Source organism: Camelus dromedarius, chromosome 26, assembly GCF_036321535.1.
Source record: "Camelus dromedarius isolate mCamDro1 chromosome 26, mCamDro1.pat, whole genome shotgun sequence".
NCBI classification, from domain to species: domain Eukaryota; kingdom Metazoa; phylum Chordata; class Mammalia; order Artiodactyla; family Camelidae; genus Camelus; species Camelus dromedarius.
The window spans coordinates 3007784-3023723 of record NC_087461.1 but is presented as its reverse complement, the minus strand read 5'-3'; the positions used below and the strand labels follow the sequence as shown (position 1 = coordinate 3023723).

The 15940-nt window shown below is 57.9% G+C and overlaps 1 long non-coding RNA gene across 1 annotated transcript; it reads left to right on the top strand.

The window, feature by feature from the left end:
• The first annotated feature begins 1978 nt into the window (after positions 1 to 1978).
• On the top strand, positions 1979 to 10349 carry LOC135319379 (uncharacterized). The gene is made up of 3 exons (XR_010377911.1): positions 1979 to 2340; positions 6862 to 7051; positions 9038 to 10349. It is a non-coding gene; the product is annotated as an uncharacterized LOC135319379 (long non-coding RNA).
• Positions 10350 to 15940: the final 5591 nt, after the last annotated feature.

Genomic DNA, 15940 nt, shown 5'->3' with positions numbered 1-15940 from the left:
TCTTCCAGCTCTGGAGGCTGGGCATCCAAGATCAAGGTGCCAGCAGGCTTGGTGTCTGGTGAGGACGGACTGCCTGGGTCATAGACGCTGTGTCCTCATCGGGGAAGGGGCAGGGAATTCTCTGGGGTTCCTTTTATAAGGACACTGACCCAATCGTGAGTCTCGACCCTCATGACCTCATCACCTCTCGAAGGCCCCACCTCCTGGCACCATCACACTGGGGGCGGGTAAAGATTTCGCATGGATTTGGGAGGGACACAGACACTCAGTCCGTAGCAGTCTGTGATGGTGACCGCACGAATGGTGGTCTCCCTAATGGCTGGAAGGTTTTTGTGTGTCCCCCAGGGATGCCCACACTTGCAGGGGCCTCAGCTCCCATAGCCTTGCAAACCAGACCCTCAGGCCGGTCAGCCCACTGACACTGTCTCCTGCCCAGGGCTCCGGGCAGACATGGGGCCGGGGCCGTCAGCCAGGGGGGCCCTTTGGCTCTGACAGGCTAGGCTCTGGGACAGAATCTCTGTGGCTTTTCATCAGCTGTCCGTTGCCGACATCTCTTCAGCCTGGTATCCGAGGCTCCTTCCCGGGGGACTGTCCCCTCTGTCCCATAGGGACAGTCACGCCTGCTCCTTACGGCCGCCCGCGAAGGTGCAGGGAGGCCTCACCGACACCAGTGTTCTCCAGACCCATGCACGCCAGCCCTGCTCTCTGGTGCTCTGCTCTTGGAGTGACTTGTCCCTGACACTTCCCGTCCATGCAGCAACCTCTGAGGAGCCCCAGGGCCCTCCCTGGGTTGCCATTTCTTGCGACTGAACTACAGGAAACCCCATCCCACAAAGGGCTTTGCAGGGAGGAGGGGAGATGGATCCGGAGCCAAATGGATGGGAGGTGGGCCAAACACTGGGCTGGGTGAGTGCTTGGTGGCCAGCGATGTCTGACCCACCTACTCATGCCCCAGCCCTCGGTAGGGGGCCTCCCAGCCGTTCCAGGAGGACGGTCCACCCTGGGCAGACCCCGGGCACTGCTGGCTGGAACAGACCTGTCCGGGGGTGCCCAGGTCACAACCCCATGTGCTCATTGGCTGTGTGGCCTCAGGCTAGTTACTCTACTTTGGCGAATCTCAGTTTTCTTACCTGTAAAATGGGTGTAAGGCCGACCTTTCAGATCGCTGTGAGGATGAAAGATGATTAAATGTGGGAAGTGCCTGAAACGCAGAAGGAGACACTTTTTACCTAACAGCTAATCTTATTCCATTAAATATCTCCGTCTCTCCAGTCAGCCCTCTGGGTCTAGTGGAAAGAGGTGGAGTTAGAATTCGGGCCTTTCCAGGGACGACACGTGGCTCCTCTGGACAGAGTGCATCTGCTTCACCTGGTCTGTCCTGAGGCCCCCGCGCCTTGAGTCTTGTATTCACATCTGGATCCGGCGGGATCTCATCACCGGGCCCCAGCAAGATGCTGGGTGCTACCATGGCCTCTCCCCCAATTCCCGGCCTCTGCTGCCCCTCTCCTCACCCTGAAGGCTGGGGATCTCCCATCAACCGAGGGACAAATGCCCTGTGGTCCCTGGTGAAGACCCTCAGTCACCTTCCAGGCTCAGGCTTTAGGGTGTCAGCCGAGCTGGCTGGGTGGACGTGGGGCCCACTGTCCCCCGGGCCACAGAGGAAAGCCCTGGCTGGGGGAGACTCTCAGAAGGGCAACCTTGCACCGGCCATGGCTGTAGGACCAAGGTGGGGTAAGCACTGATGGTCAGAATTCCCAGAGGAGCACATTTCATCCCAGTGGAGGGAGAACTTTCTGTCGGTCGTAAGGAAACCCCACAACCGAGGTGCGGGCTCCCTGGCAGCCCAGCCTTCTCTGCCCTCCCTGACTCAGCCGTGCTGGTAGTGGCTGTGGGTGTGTGTTTAGCTTATGACGCATCAGTGTGCTGTGCAATCACACTTGTGGTAGAAAAAGGAAGCTTTGTTTGTCCTCGGGTTCTGTTGAAGTAGATACATTTTGAGCCAACCAGCCACGGACTCCCACCCCCTGAGTTCTGCCCCAAATCTCGAGGCTCCGTGGACAACCCAGTTAAGCAGCGCTTCTCAAAAAGTGACACCTTGGCCCGACTCCGTGTCTGGGTGTGTCCCCGTTACAACAGCACGCCCGCACCGCGCTCTGGCACTGGTCCGCAAGCGCCGAGCGGGGCCGGCAGACGGCTACCGTCTTCCTTTGGCAGAAGAGGAGATGAATGCCTTGCTGGAGGTGGTGTCGCCACCCAGCAGCAGGCCTGGGGGACGGGGTGCCCGGTCTCCTGGGTCTTTGTACCAAGCCTCGTGGATCCCTGCAGCTCCAAACAGACCAGGTAACTGTGGGACGGGTCCTTCAGGTGCCGCTGGAGCGCAGATGTGCTCGCTCAGGGCGTCCTCCCACGCTGCCAGGGGTGGTGGCAGAGGTTGGCACAGTTTTTAGGAGTGTAATCTGGCAACATGCATCAAAAGCTTCAAAGAAGCCCATGTGATTTGACCCATTAATTTCATCAAGGAGCTTGATTCTCACTGTGGGAAGAAGGGCTTTCTTCCATGGGCCTCCAGATTCTGCAGTCAATTCTGTTCAAGTCAGTTTCCACGTGTGTAATATTTAGAGGACACCCAACGAGGTGTGCCCTGTGAATGCAACAGAAACCAAAGCAGAGGGATCCTCCCCTGATGTGTTGTAACCTGGTGTTGGGGTGGCAGGAATGTCCTTCCTGGGCTGCGGCCATGCAGCTCTGGTCCCTGAAACCATGATTCTGATGATGGAGATGAGCCCAGAGAGACTCCTGGCTTCTCTCTGCCACGTGGGGACACGGCGGGTGAGAAGGTGGCCGTCCGCAGCCAGGCGGAGAGCTCCGGCCAGAAACCACACCCGGCCAGAACTTGACCTTGGACTTCCAGCCTCCAGGGCGGGGAGAAAGAAAACTTCTGTGGTGGAAGCCACTGGGTTTGCAGCATCTTGCTGTGAGCCAACTAAGTCAGTCTGTGATGCGCGGTCTCCGTGACGCGGAAGCCCCACCCCTCATCCGCTGTCACTGTCCGGCCAGGCCGCCCCCTTGCTCTCCTTGGACTCTCCCCACCCCACCTCTCCGGTCCTGAGGTTCTGGATTTGCTCTTGCCGCCGCTACTCCTTTAAGACGCCCTCTCCTCCTCCACGGGCGGCACAAGTCCCACCCCTCCCAGGTGTCCCCTGATCCTTGAGGCTCATGATGGGCTCTCCCTGCTGTAACCTGCCCCCGATGGTCATCACCGCACAGTTGATTACTCAGATTTCTACTGTGAAGTAAAATGCATATTTTACGGCAAGATAAGAAACATGTAAGCAGAGGAGATTGTTCCCGGCCTCTGGCCCCCTCTTCCCGCACTGTGCACTGTGTCTCTGCGCTGGGCATCCACCAGGCCTCCCGGGCCGGTGGGGACGCTGGCTCCACCATAAGCAGCCGCGCTCTCCCAGCACCAAGACAACTCCTTAAAAGACAGCATTCCTTCTTGACCTTGTAAGGCGTCACACAACCCACCGGGAGGACGGTTAGATCTGCGTTGTGTAAGCTGTCAATAACGCATTGTTGGATGTCCAGCCCTCTGTCTTAGAAACCTTACATAACTGGGTCTTGATTTCTAAAGGGCGGAACAGCTCTCAGAGCTTTTTTTGGGGGGGGGCGGATTATAATCCTCAAATTTGGCTTGAATAAAAGTGTCCATTTCTTTCTTAGATTGACTGGTTAATTTTTCGTTGGCACCAGGAGATGATTTTCTGTCTGCAGACCCGGGACCACACGTTTCCCGAGGACAGGGACTTTGTTCTGTTCTCTGTGCTGACAGAGGGTGTTCTAGGTTCTAACCCATGAACAGAGTGAGGAACACACAGGGGTAGGTGTCTGTAGAAAGTCAGACAGAAACAGATGGGATTAGAGAAGAAGCGAAGAGTTAAGAGGGATTTCCAAACAACTGACATGTTCTTCTCCTTTGTGTCCGAGACACAGGACGTCCAAGAAACACTTCCCTCTGGGGCAGCGCCTGCAAAAGCAGAGGTGAGAGGTCCCGGCCTAGCTCTTGCTGTTTCTGGCCTCACTCCCGTCCTGCAGCCTGGAGGGAAAGGCCAGTCTAGGGCTTTCATGCCACAGGAAGGAAAAAAAAAACCAACAAAAACCCAGCTGCAATAAGGCTTTGTCCTGAGAGCAAGTTCTTAAACAACTAGCAAATAGAGATGAAAAATGCGAGGATGGCACAGAGGCTGGTTGTATTTGGAAGGACGCAGATGCACCAGGGAAAGACAGGGGAGAGAGTCCACAGTGAGGACGGAAGATGCAGAGACAGAGAGAGGTGACAGAGGGAAGGTTTTGAGTCGAAGTGAGGGTGACAGCAAGGGAGAGGAGAGACGGAGGAGACGGGCAGGACAGGTCTGGGAAAGGGGAGAAGGGAAAGAAAGCGATGAGATTTGCAGAGTGAGCTGAAGGACGACAACTAGAAAACAGACAGCACAGGAGGTCTGGCGGAGAGAAGCCCGCACGTCGGGGAAGACGGGGGAACCGAGGGAGGCTGGGGGCTGAGGTTGGATCCAAAAACAGGGGCCAGGGTTGGCATCACATCTTTTCTTGGCATTTATGGAGAGCCTGATTTAAGTGTTTGCAGCTCTTGGACACAGGCCTCAGGTGACCTGTGGGGCTGAGCGTCTCGGCAGCGGAGATGGCCTCCCCAGATCTGTGCTGATCTTGGTGAAAAGCAGACTCAGGCTTCTCTAGCGGGACCCTCTCCAAAGCCCGGGCCTTGTGCGCGTGCACAGTTTGTGAGTGCGGTCGGTCACGGCGTCCTCTCTGATTTGGGACGTTTGCACTCCCTGCAAGTACACGTGAGTCACCCACAGATGTCCTGGTAGAGACACGGCTTCGGGATTCCTCTACCACCCCTGGCATTGTGACGAGGAGGCAGTGCTAGGGTCTCACAGCCACGGGCAGGCATCCGGAGGTGCCAGGGCCTAGAAGGATGGGGCGGCAGTAGAGAAACGAGGTTTGAAATTTATAGAGCCGGAAGCTGGGCTGGGGGAAGCCTCCTCTCAAGGCCTCAGCCACTCTCAGGTCCTCTGCTCTCCTCTGAGATGCACGTGATGACGTAGCGTGTGAACTCATGACACACCTCATATTGCTGGGTGACACAGGAGCTCCAGTCCTGGAGGTGTTTTAGATCTGCTGCCCACCTGTTGGCGCTGCTAGCTACCCGAAGGCAGCCGCTTCTCATCTCCAGGGAACAGCATTGTGCCTGGCGTGGAGCAGACATTCGACAAGTAACTGTCAGATTCACACATGAATGAATAGAACACAGTGAAGGGAACACATCTGGGCGTCGGTTCTCCCGACATATCCGTGTGGCTTTGTCTGCACAACAGCAAAGGAGCCATGGCAATGAAGACGTGGTCCCAGACGAGGGAATTGCCCTTTCTCCTACCTGTCACCCCCCCTTCCAGCAGGGCGCGGCAGGTTAGAACTGAGAATGTTGGCAGGACCAGATTCCAGCGTCCAGTTTCACCCCCCTTGTTGAAGGTGCTATGTTCTAGGGTAAAGAGATCTTGTTTTCAGCCAGTTCTTTGGAGTTTCCTGACGTCCCCGCGGTTTTTTAACCAGAGGTCTTGCTTGTTGCAAAACCCCTTTGCCTGTTTTTGTTCCCGTTCAGCGGAAACCTCTCTTTGGCTCCAGAACTAAAGTTTCCTCACAGGTTTTGGGTTACAGAGTCTTCTCCATCCCTGGAGTCTCTCTGTGGGGAACACAGAGTTGGGTATTAGTTTTTGAAGTTGTGACTATGCAGACTCTGAGACTTGGATAAAGCCACCAGGACGCTGCATCCAAGAGCTGAAAATTTGCTTTTAAAATTACGTAGAGGACTTTGGACCCAGATTTTTATTTGGATAGCCTGATTCTTGGAAATGCAGCTGATGTCTCTTGGGATGTATTAAAGCAGCTTTTGTGAATAACTTCAGACACTGACTTCCCAACACCCAGTGCCAAGTCTGCAACAGGGGGTTCGTGGCCTCTACAGACCTCCCCTCAGCCAGGCAGTGCTCCCCCCAGGATACGATTTCTCTGGTTTTGCCTCCTCTGTAGGCCTCTCAAAATCTATGTTATTACAACCTTCTTTCTCACCTCTGATCGAAGCCTTCTCTGTGGAAGGCCAAGACCATTTTTTTGTGGCCAGTTCTTGGAAAGGAAGAGCCTCTCTTTACCAGCTCCTGCCCAACCTCGCTTCCTGGACTGAAAGGCCTAGTCCAGGCCCCCTGCAGTCATTTCCCTCCTTCGGGGATGATGATGGCGCAGGGAGAGGGGTCCGTGAGGGATTGTTTATGATCTCAGCTCAGGCTGATCACACTTTCCGGGCTGTTAGCACCGCTTTCCCACGCAGATCTGTCATCCTGGCTGAGCTGGCCCCGGAGAGGTTCTGGGCTTCAGGCCCGGCCGGGACCTCCCCTGTGGGGGTCACTCGGGGTCTGTGTCATCTCCAGGACACGGGGATTGATACCTTTAGATTTGCCTTCTCCCACGTCACGGGGTCATCTGAGCACCAGCAGTGCTTCCTGGAGAAAGAAGCAACCAAAAGAAAAAAGAAAGAAAGAAAGAAAATAATACGGCAGGTGGTGTCAATGGACCCTGCTTTGTCTCCAGTGAGGGGAACGGGGGTCTGAGAGGAAACAGTCTGGGGACAGGGCTGCTCGCCTGTGGGTCTGGGCCTCTGCAGGCAGGACCCCACGCCGCGGGGGCAAGTACTTACCGTGCTCACCAGGGTCTGGGGTTGCACGGGATCCGTTTCCAGGGCGAGGGAGGGGGTGGTCTCTCCACTGAAGTTCAGCTCCTCCGGGTCTGCAGGGCGGCTCCAGGTGACTGGCCGAGACAGCCTGGGACCCCCGACATCAGCCTCCAGAAGCTTCTCCTCCTTCTGTACTGAGTACCTGGATCCTTCTCCTCCCTGGAAATCCTGAGGCCACTGGAAGGAACAGAAGACTCGAGAAGGTGTTTGGGCGACCGTGTGAGATTCCTCCATGGATTGCCCCCATAGGTACTGTCTCTCCTGGGCATGGAAACCCTGGCATTCTTTCCAGCTTTATGACAGACCACCACCCAGGACCACTCCCTCATATTTGCCTTCCCCTCACTTGGAGGAAGAGTCCCCCTCCCCAGCACCTGGCACCAAGCCGGAGGGCGGAGGGTGGGGTGGGGGGCCCTTCAACCACTGGCTGCTGGCCTAGTCCCTTCCCTTCTCTGGGAGGGTGGGTCCAGGGTCTCTCTGAGAACCTGGTTGCTATAGAAACAGCCACCCAGAAAGCAGGATGGTGGGGAGGTCTGCAGGTGGGTTGGGCCCAGACGTTTCACAGAGATAATTTTTTTCTTTGCTTTTTTGGTGGAGAAACATACCTCACAGTTCCCATTCATATTTATCCTGGGGCAGTCTCCACCCTGCACGTGAGTTTTAGTTTTAAATTTCTCCAGTGGAACAACGGAGTCATTTTTAGCCGGCTGGTTCAGGGAGACTTTGAACGGCCCCTGGAATCCGTGAGGAGTCAGCGGGGCTGAGCTGTGTTTGATTTAAAATTGGAAACACAGGAGGCAGAAGAGTGGCTTTATATAGCCTGGGAGGTCCAGGAGCCTGGCACTGATTGATGGCAGGCGAGATTTATAAATTCCTTCCCCGGGGATGGAATGTCCTTCTGAGCTGCAGTCAGACAGCACCTTTTTCGGGGATGAAGGGAGGTGGTTTGAGTCCAGTTATTTGACGACTGAAAGGGAAAGGGAATGGGGTGAGGGGGCCGCCCCGAGTCTGTGCTGGGGGACATGGCTGATCCGCAGGCCTGGGACCCTCCCTGACGTCCCCAGGGCCCCGCTCCGGTCAAGGAGTATTTGGTGCCTCCTTTCTGGTGCTCCAGCCCCCGTCCCCCTGCTCTACTCGTCAAGGCCAGGGACCGACCTGGCAACCACAGGGACTGCATTTTGCCAACAAAACGTCCATCTAGGTGTCTGGGGACAGGACAGGTCCTGGCGCTGTGGGGAGGGAGATGGGGAAGGAAGATGGAGAGGAGGTGGGAGGAGGCTGAAGGCAGACGCCATGTGCCCCAGGGGCCCGAGTCCTGCGTCCAGCGTGTGCCTGCAGGGGACACACTGAGTCCAAGGCACCCAGGCCTGGCACGGAGGTGGGCACTGCGAGGGGCCCCACGGCTGTCGGCCACCGGGAGGGACATGCACCACTGCATTGTGGACCCACCCTGGCCCAGGCCAGGGACCCCCCTAGAATCAGACAGCACTGCCCAGCTGCATGCCCCTGCAGCCTGCACCCCTGTCCTGAACCCGGCAGGTCAGGAGAGGGGCTGAGTCATGTGGCCAAGCTGGCGGAGGACCTGGATTAAATGAGAAAGGACAGTGGAAAATGTTTTTTTAAAAACTGTGTTCAGGAAAGTAAAGCCAGGGCGGGGGGAGGGGGCGTATTCAGCTCTGCGGCCCCTTGAAGTGCCTACAGGGCCCACCCGTGGGCAGACAGGAGGCTGGGCGTCGCTCACCTGCGGTACCGGTTCCCAGGGGCCTGCTTCCCCCCGATGCTCAGCGTCATGAGAGGTGGGAGCTGCGGGCAGTGGAGAAACTGTCACCTTGGTCCCAGCCTGCCCGGACCCCCGTCGTGGCCCGGCTTCTGGGCATCACCGGAACACGCAAGGGACACCAGCCGCGTTCCCTCTCTGGCTTCTCCCGCGTCCCCTTCCCAAGGCTTCTCCATGACAGCCACTAAAGCTCGTTAGACGCAGGCAAGGTGGTTCTGCGTGATGCTGGGGTGACAGGAAGATGTGCTTCACTGAGTGGCCAGGAGGCCAGGTGGAGGCACAGAGAGAGCCCTCATCCCTTCTGGCTGAGGTGCTGGCAGCCACACAGGTCTCCATGCTTCGAGGGCACTGGGAAAGGGGGGCGTTGAATGCCAGCTTCCCAGCCAGGTCCGCGCTGGCGACTAGGGAGGGAGACCTCGACCCCATCCCCGTCCTAACCTGTTTCATTCCCCCTGCAGCACTGAGGACATGTCCCATCAAAGACACTAAGACTGGAATCATCTTGTTCTGGGGAGTGATGTCACCGTTTCTTTCGGCAGGTGGGACCGGGATGCTCGTCAGAGCCCCCAAGGTGACCACGGGATTGGCTCTCTGCTCCCAGCACTGAGGGAGCCACGTCCGTGGCATCTGGATGCTCCGTCTGCTCTCACAGGCTTGTTCCCGGGTCTGCACCTGCAGGCGTCAGCCAGCCCCAACGGCGGACGCTGCGGGAGGATGAGCCCGAAGTGGCCGAGGCCGCAGGGCGCTGCAGTCAGAGCGTGAGCCTCGTCCTGCAGTGTGAAGGGGGCTCTCCAGCTGCACTGCCCGGGGCCAGTCCCGCCTCTTGGGTTGTTTCAAGGGGTGGAAATACATGTGCAAGCCTCACAGAGTGTTAGAGCTGGACGGGGGACAGCAGTGGGAGCTGTCATTTACTAAGCACCTACTGCATACCAGGCACACGGAGATGATTTCTGACGCTCACCAAGGCCCGAGCAGGCACCCTTATCACCAGGTCACCGGGAGGCCAAGGGGCTGTGGGAGGCGGAGAGTGTGGTCGGGGGCACAGACTTGCATTCAGTCGCAGCTCTGCCACTTGCCAGCGGCAGGACAGCAGGCAACTCCCTTAAACTCTCTGCGTCTCAGCTTCCTCATTTGTACGACGGGGAAGTTACGATGGTAGCCACCCTCTAGGGTGGTAGCGGGTTCTGTCCAAGCAGGTGCTCACAGCAGGACCTGGCACCCGGGAGGGGCTGCGAGAATGTCAGCTCTCCACGTGGGGGATGAGTGATTTGGGCCCAGGTCTTGGGGCAGCAATCACCTCCAGGTCAGAGATCCCGGGCTGTCCGGCCTCAAAGCCCAGGCTCTTCATCTGACAAAAGAGGAAGTCTGCACAGCGGGAGGGGTGTCAGGACAAAGGACTGGTCGAGCTTCTGTGACCGCCCCAGGGCCAGCAGCCCTTTTGGATGAGCCCAGTGTAGTGTCCGCCCCATGAAACACTGCCTTTGGAATGAAAGTCACCTCTCACAAGTGAGCTCCTTTGACCTCTGGGTTCTCTGATGTGACGGCTGGCGGCCAGGGTGGAAGGCAGGAGCCACTGCCTCTTAACTGCTTCTGCCCCAGACTGTACCCTCCAGCCCTGACTCTCTTCAGACCGTAGAGCGCTTCCCAACAACCGGGTGTGGATGGGGGAGAACCACGACCAGGGACCAGCGTGCAGGAGATCTGCATGGATTTCTAACCACCCTTTGCTACCAACCTTTCCATTTTATTTGAAATAAATATTCAAGATTAGCCTGCCCCAGACACCTCTCTTTTTGCCATGCCCGCCCATACAAGATTTCACCGCATTTCCATAAAGCACAGAAAGAGAGATTCCTGCCTCTTTTAGACCCTGGGCTTAACAAGGATTGTTTCAGGGGGAACCAGAGGAAAAGGAAACGGGATAGGAATGCAGGCGTTTTTTTTTTCAGTCCCCTGAGGCTTCTTTCTTTGATTCAAATTTCCCTCCAAGAAGATGAACACAAACGAGTTACAGCCGACTCCCAGCTTCAAAGGGTGAATCACCGCAGTCTGGCAGAGGCAGACGGGAAGAAGCCAGCGTGTGTGGACGGGAAGCGGTGCCCAGCGGTCAGCCTCCATCCCCCACTTCTCTCCAGGGCTGGGATTCCCTGTCCGCCAGGATTCACGGCAGACAGAGGGTCTGGGGACCTTCTGGGGATGCTACTGGGGGTGGGGGCTCTCCGAGGTCACACTGTGCCTTCCCCGTGGACGGGTGGCCCGTGTGGCTGGGACCGTCCTCCTGTCCCGACTGTGCACATCCCTGCACTTTCTTCTGCTCCTGAGGGACAGAGCACTCGGGGCTTGGGGGCGCAGTGTCATCCTGGGTGAGGAGAGGGTGGGGAGGTTGGCAGGAACGAGGGAGGAAAGTGAAGTGTGGAAGCTGGATCTGGTCTGCCGCCTGGAGAAGGGTCAGTGCCCGGAGGGGCTGAGGAGCAGAGGGAGGGTCCCACGAGAGCCAGAGGCAGGAGCCCGGGAGAAGCGTGGAGCCAGGATGCTCTGGCGTCCGCCCCGGTCTCACTTGAAGACCAGCACGTGGACTAATTCCTGGCAGTGCACCTGTCCCTGTCTGCGTCCACCCCCCAGGTCATCTCGTCCACCTTCTGGTCGCTGTTTGGTCTCAGCAGCTCAAGTTCCTACTTGTGACTTTCCAGCCCTTAGTCTCCCAGAAACGCCCAGACACGCCTGAGTTTGCAGGGGGTGCACGGTTTGTGCTGTTGTTCATAGTCTGAGAAGCAACAACACTGGGGTGTGGTGATGAGACGCCCGCAGTGATGTTCCAGCTCGTCTGGGGACTGCGGTGAGCTGTGCATGTGGTCCTGACCAGCTCCTGCTGCCGCGTCTTGTTCCCCAAGGCCAGGAGGGCCTGGTGACACAGAGGCCTGTTGGCTCTGCCTTCCAGCGTGTATTGGTCACGGGCAAAACCACACTTTCTTAATCACCCTCGTTGCCGGGAGAGGGTCTTCTCCAATGACGGGGGAACCTTCTGTGGGAGCCAGGGGTCCTGGGCCGGCCCTTCTCACCTCCCTACCGAAGGCTGTTCCAGACTCCGTGGCTGACCCGACTCCCAGGGTGACTTTCGGTCTGTGTTGGTCTCGTGTGAATCGGAGATGCCTGCAGGCCTGTCCTGGGCTGGGCTGGAGCTGGAGTTCAGGGGGGACACCGTGGACTGGGGTCAGAGCTGTGCCCTGTGTAACTGAAATCTGATAAGTAACCAGGTCCGTCACCCTTCAGGATGTGGGGATGAGGGGCCGCCTCTCCCAGGGCTCGTGGGGCCGCAGGGCACCGCCTCCTGCTCGATCTTAAAAGTGCAGGAGACGTTCTCGTTTATGACCCGAGGCCTCACTCGCAGAATGAAGTCCACCGAGCGCGGGGGAGGCCGACTATTGGATTGTTTTGAGCGTTTCCTGGCTCTTCTTGGGTCCGCGTGTCCTCATGTCAGGTCCACTGCTCCCCACAGGCGGCTGCTTTCCGAGGTCGGCCCCCTGGGGTCCCCGCCTGCGTCCAGCCTTCCTTTGGGTCCTTGGCTGCACTGTCAGCGTCCTGAGGGCTTCCATCGTGCTTTCACGCTCCAGGCGACACGGGGACGCAGAGTGGCCTGTAGTTAACTGCTGAGAGCCACTTTGATTAAATCAGGGTCAAATGATCACCCCGAACCAAAGCACAAAGATTCGTGCTGAGTCTCACACAGTAAAAGCAGCCACACAGGTCAAAGTCTCCCCTGGGCCTCCTGCTTTCCTGGGAAAAGGGTGATCTTTCGTGATTGGTGCTGAGGTCGCTGACTTTGCCCGGCCTGCCCTCCCTGTGCTGCGGGCAGGTGAGGGGGTTCCGGGCCAGGCCTGGGGGTGGGGGTGGGGTGGGCTGGGCTGGGGGTGGGGAGGCAGGATGGAGGGGGCACGGCGGGGAGGCAAGTTGCTGGTTCTGGAAGGAAGGGGTCAGGTGTATGACCCATCTGCCTTTCAAACTTCCATTTGATGTTTAAAAAAAAAATTGACCAACAGAAAATATGAATATGACAGGGGGATTGTTGCTGAGAGGCCAGGACCCCACGCTGCCAAAATGCCCGTGGTAAGTGGCTAAGGAGGCCCGTCTGTTCCTCCAAGCTCCCGTCACCACGGGGTGAGGCAGTCATGTTCAGGAGGACAAGCGGATCTCCCTAGAAGGGTCTGGAACTCACTCAGGGGCCAGAAAGGTGTCTGTTCCAAGCTCCAAGCCGTTGAAGCTCATGAGGGTGATGAAAACCTTTGAGTTTAATGTGTATGCACATGTGGCTCAAGCCTCCACATGTGAACAAACACGTGCGCCTGCGGGTGAGCACGGGAGGCGTGGAGGAGGGTTTGGGGTGTGAGCTCAGTGCCTGGACAGGAGACCCCAGGTGGTCTGGAAAAGCCCGGGGGCAGCTCCCTCGGAGGTCATTCACCCAGTGGCTTTGAACTAGCTCTTTGGGACCCTTAGACTCTCCAGAGGTCCCTCCCAAAACACAGGGGGAGTAGGAGAGGGTGAAGGGAGCAGCCCGACCACCTTCCTTTCCCCAGTGCTCCTGACTCATGGTCCTCACCTGCCAGATGGGCCCAGCATTGCCCAGGGCACTGGGGGTTAATACAGGGAAGGGTTGGATGGGTGGTGGGAACAGTAAAGGCTCAATGAACATTAACTATTATTCATCAAATGAATAAGATTTCATGGGAAGTGTGGCTTCTACTGCTAATTCTGAAAGCTACCGTCTAGTCCCACTCCCGCGTTTTCCAGACCTTGTAACCTTTGAACGTAGCACTTGCCCAGGACAGTACGACTACTTCGCCAGGGACACAGAGGGCCTCGCAGAAGGATCTCCTGGCTCCAAGCCACATCCGCTTTGTGCTGCCCTGGACAGGCCGTCCTTGGGGGATGGACCGTGGGCACTTCCAGTTGCTAAGGGCACCTCTCGCAGCCTCAGGCCCCCTGAAGGCTCTCGAGGTCCAGCCCAGCCCCGGCACATGACACAAGTTCACGAAATATCTGCTGAATGGATGATGAAGGCATTGACCAAGGTCACGTCACTGGGTGGAGGCTGAGCTGGGATGGAACTTGGGTCTCCTGGGACGAATGATCAAGAGAAACTGGGTGAAGGCGGTGGAGGGCGTGGAGTCCCCGTGTGGTCTGTGTGGCGGGGAGGACTGGGCTGGAGGGCTCATCACACTGCGCCGTCGATGCGTGAATCCCACCCCCAGGGTCCCGCCCATCCTCCACTTCCTTACTCAGACCACAGGTGTTGTGCCTGATCTGAGTTCTTGGGAGATAAGGGACTGAAGCTGGCATCAGGACGCCAGGGTTTGCCTGAGCTGGGCCTTGGCTGTCTTCAGGGGGTGGCGTGCGAAGGATGGCTGAAGTCATCAGACACTGAGAGGTGCCGCGATGCGGTGCAGGAGAGGCTAGGCTCTGAAGCAAGGCGAACGTTGATCCAGATTCCTGGCTCTCCCACGAACAAGTTTTGTGACATCTCCGAGCCTCGGTTGCTTCATCGGTAACACAGGAGTAAACAGTGCGGACAAGATGAGGTCACCCCCCCGGAACTCTTCCCACAGCACCTGGCACACAGGGCTCAGGTGTGGATGTTAATGTCACCCTCTCCCACAGGTAAATAGGGCAGAGGCATCGGCGTGGCTCTACCGGGTTAGGCAACGAGGTGTCGACGGGCTGCGATGGGTGTCCGAGGAAAGCATAAAGCTGGCGGCAACAGACATTGCCGAACATGGGCGCAAAAGGTTTGCAGCAACCCCGTCACCCAGGGCGGCAGGGAAACCAGGAGCCGTGCTACCTCAGGCACAGACCTCTCCTGCCACCAGGAAATAACAGATGCACACGTCCTCACCGCGAACCAGTTAAAGCTGATATGGGGCTCCAGGGCCAGAAAGAGCAATTTCTCCAAAGAAGGAAGCAGGGGGAGAAACACATTCTGGTTCTAAGAAACGCTGGACAGGATGGCGGGAAGGAGAGACCCCAGACATGGGGGCCCAGGAAGGAGGCGGAAAAGGAGACCCACCAATCATGTCAATAAGACAAATTCTCTGGGCCAGCAGACGCACGAGCTCTTAGACTGTAAAAGAGTTAAGAAAAATGTGGGTGTAGGAGGAGATCCTATGATGGGAAGAGGGGAGGCTGAGGCCCGAGTTCAGGGGTGAAGCTGCACAGGAAGCCTGGGTGGTGAGACGGTGGAAATGGGGAATATGGACATTTTTTCACAACTAAACATCTATCCAATGGCAGGGAGCTCCAAGACCTGAGGACGTGTGTGTCTTACAGGCGTTGGAAGTGAGATGCTCAGGGGACATGGGCAGCGGTGCCCGGACACTGGGTGACAGTTGGGGTGGGCGGGCTGGGAGCCGACACCACCACGGGGCGTGGGGCTGAGTCACAGGTCACATCACTGGCTTCCGGTTTCCTTCTGAGGAGCCAGTTCCTTCGGTCTGCTCTGGAACGGGGTGACCTCTGCCCGCCATCACGGCAGCCGGCCCCGGGAACGGGAAGGAAGGGCCGTTCCTAGGTGACCCTGGAGTGTTGTGCACATGAGAGGAGGGGCTGTTTGTGTAGCAGGAAAGCACGTGTCTTCTCCTCGACCCAGTCATTTGGCCGGTGGGAGATGCTGTGACGGCGGGAAGGGCCGGGTTTGTTCACAGACCACCGATGCGGTGCCTCGGCTGGCGGAGGGGCGGCGCTGGGGGAGTGGGGACACTGGCCGAGGTCCTGGCCGCGGGCGCGACGTGGGCCGGTAACTGGACCGCGTAGTCTTGGTCTCGGCTTGGCTGTTAACCTGGCGTTTCTTAGTCCACCTCCTTGGCCCCTCGAAGCTTCATCTGGGGCGTGAGGTGGCAAAACCAACCGTAACCCATTCAAAGGACAGCAGTGAAGGCGGCCCAATCACTGACCCTTTGTTCTCTGGACGCGTTCCCCGCACCCACCTCGTGACAAGGACAACGTACTGGTTGGGAGATGGAGATTAGACAGGACCCCCCCCCTCCACCTCCGACAGCAGAGGCTGGAGGCCGGGCACCAGGTGTGTGTGGAGGAGGGCGGGTGACTCCCCGGAGGCAGACTGGCTTCCAGGCTGAGGTGCCTCTGCGGTGATGGCAGAACATGGCCTGAGACAGGCCTGGAGGGGACTGGTGTCCAGTCCCAGAGGCTGGCAAGCCGCCCTCTCTCCCCTCATCCCAGGAGAGTGAGCGGTGGCCTGCAGGGAGGGAGGCGATGGAGGCTGTTTTGGGGGTGGTCTTCCTGCCCTGGGCCCCCAGGCCATTCGAGGCTCTGCCCTCAGTTGACCTCTTGTTCGAACACACTTCGGTGCCCGT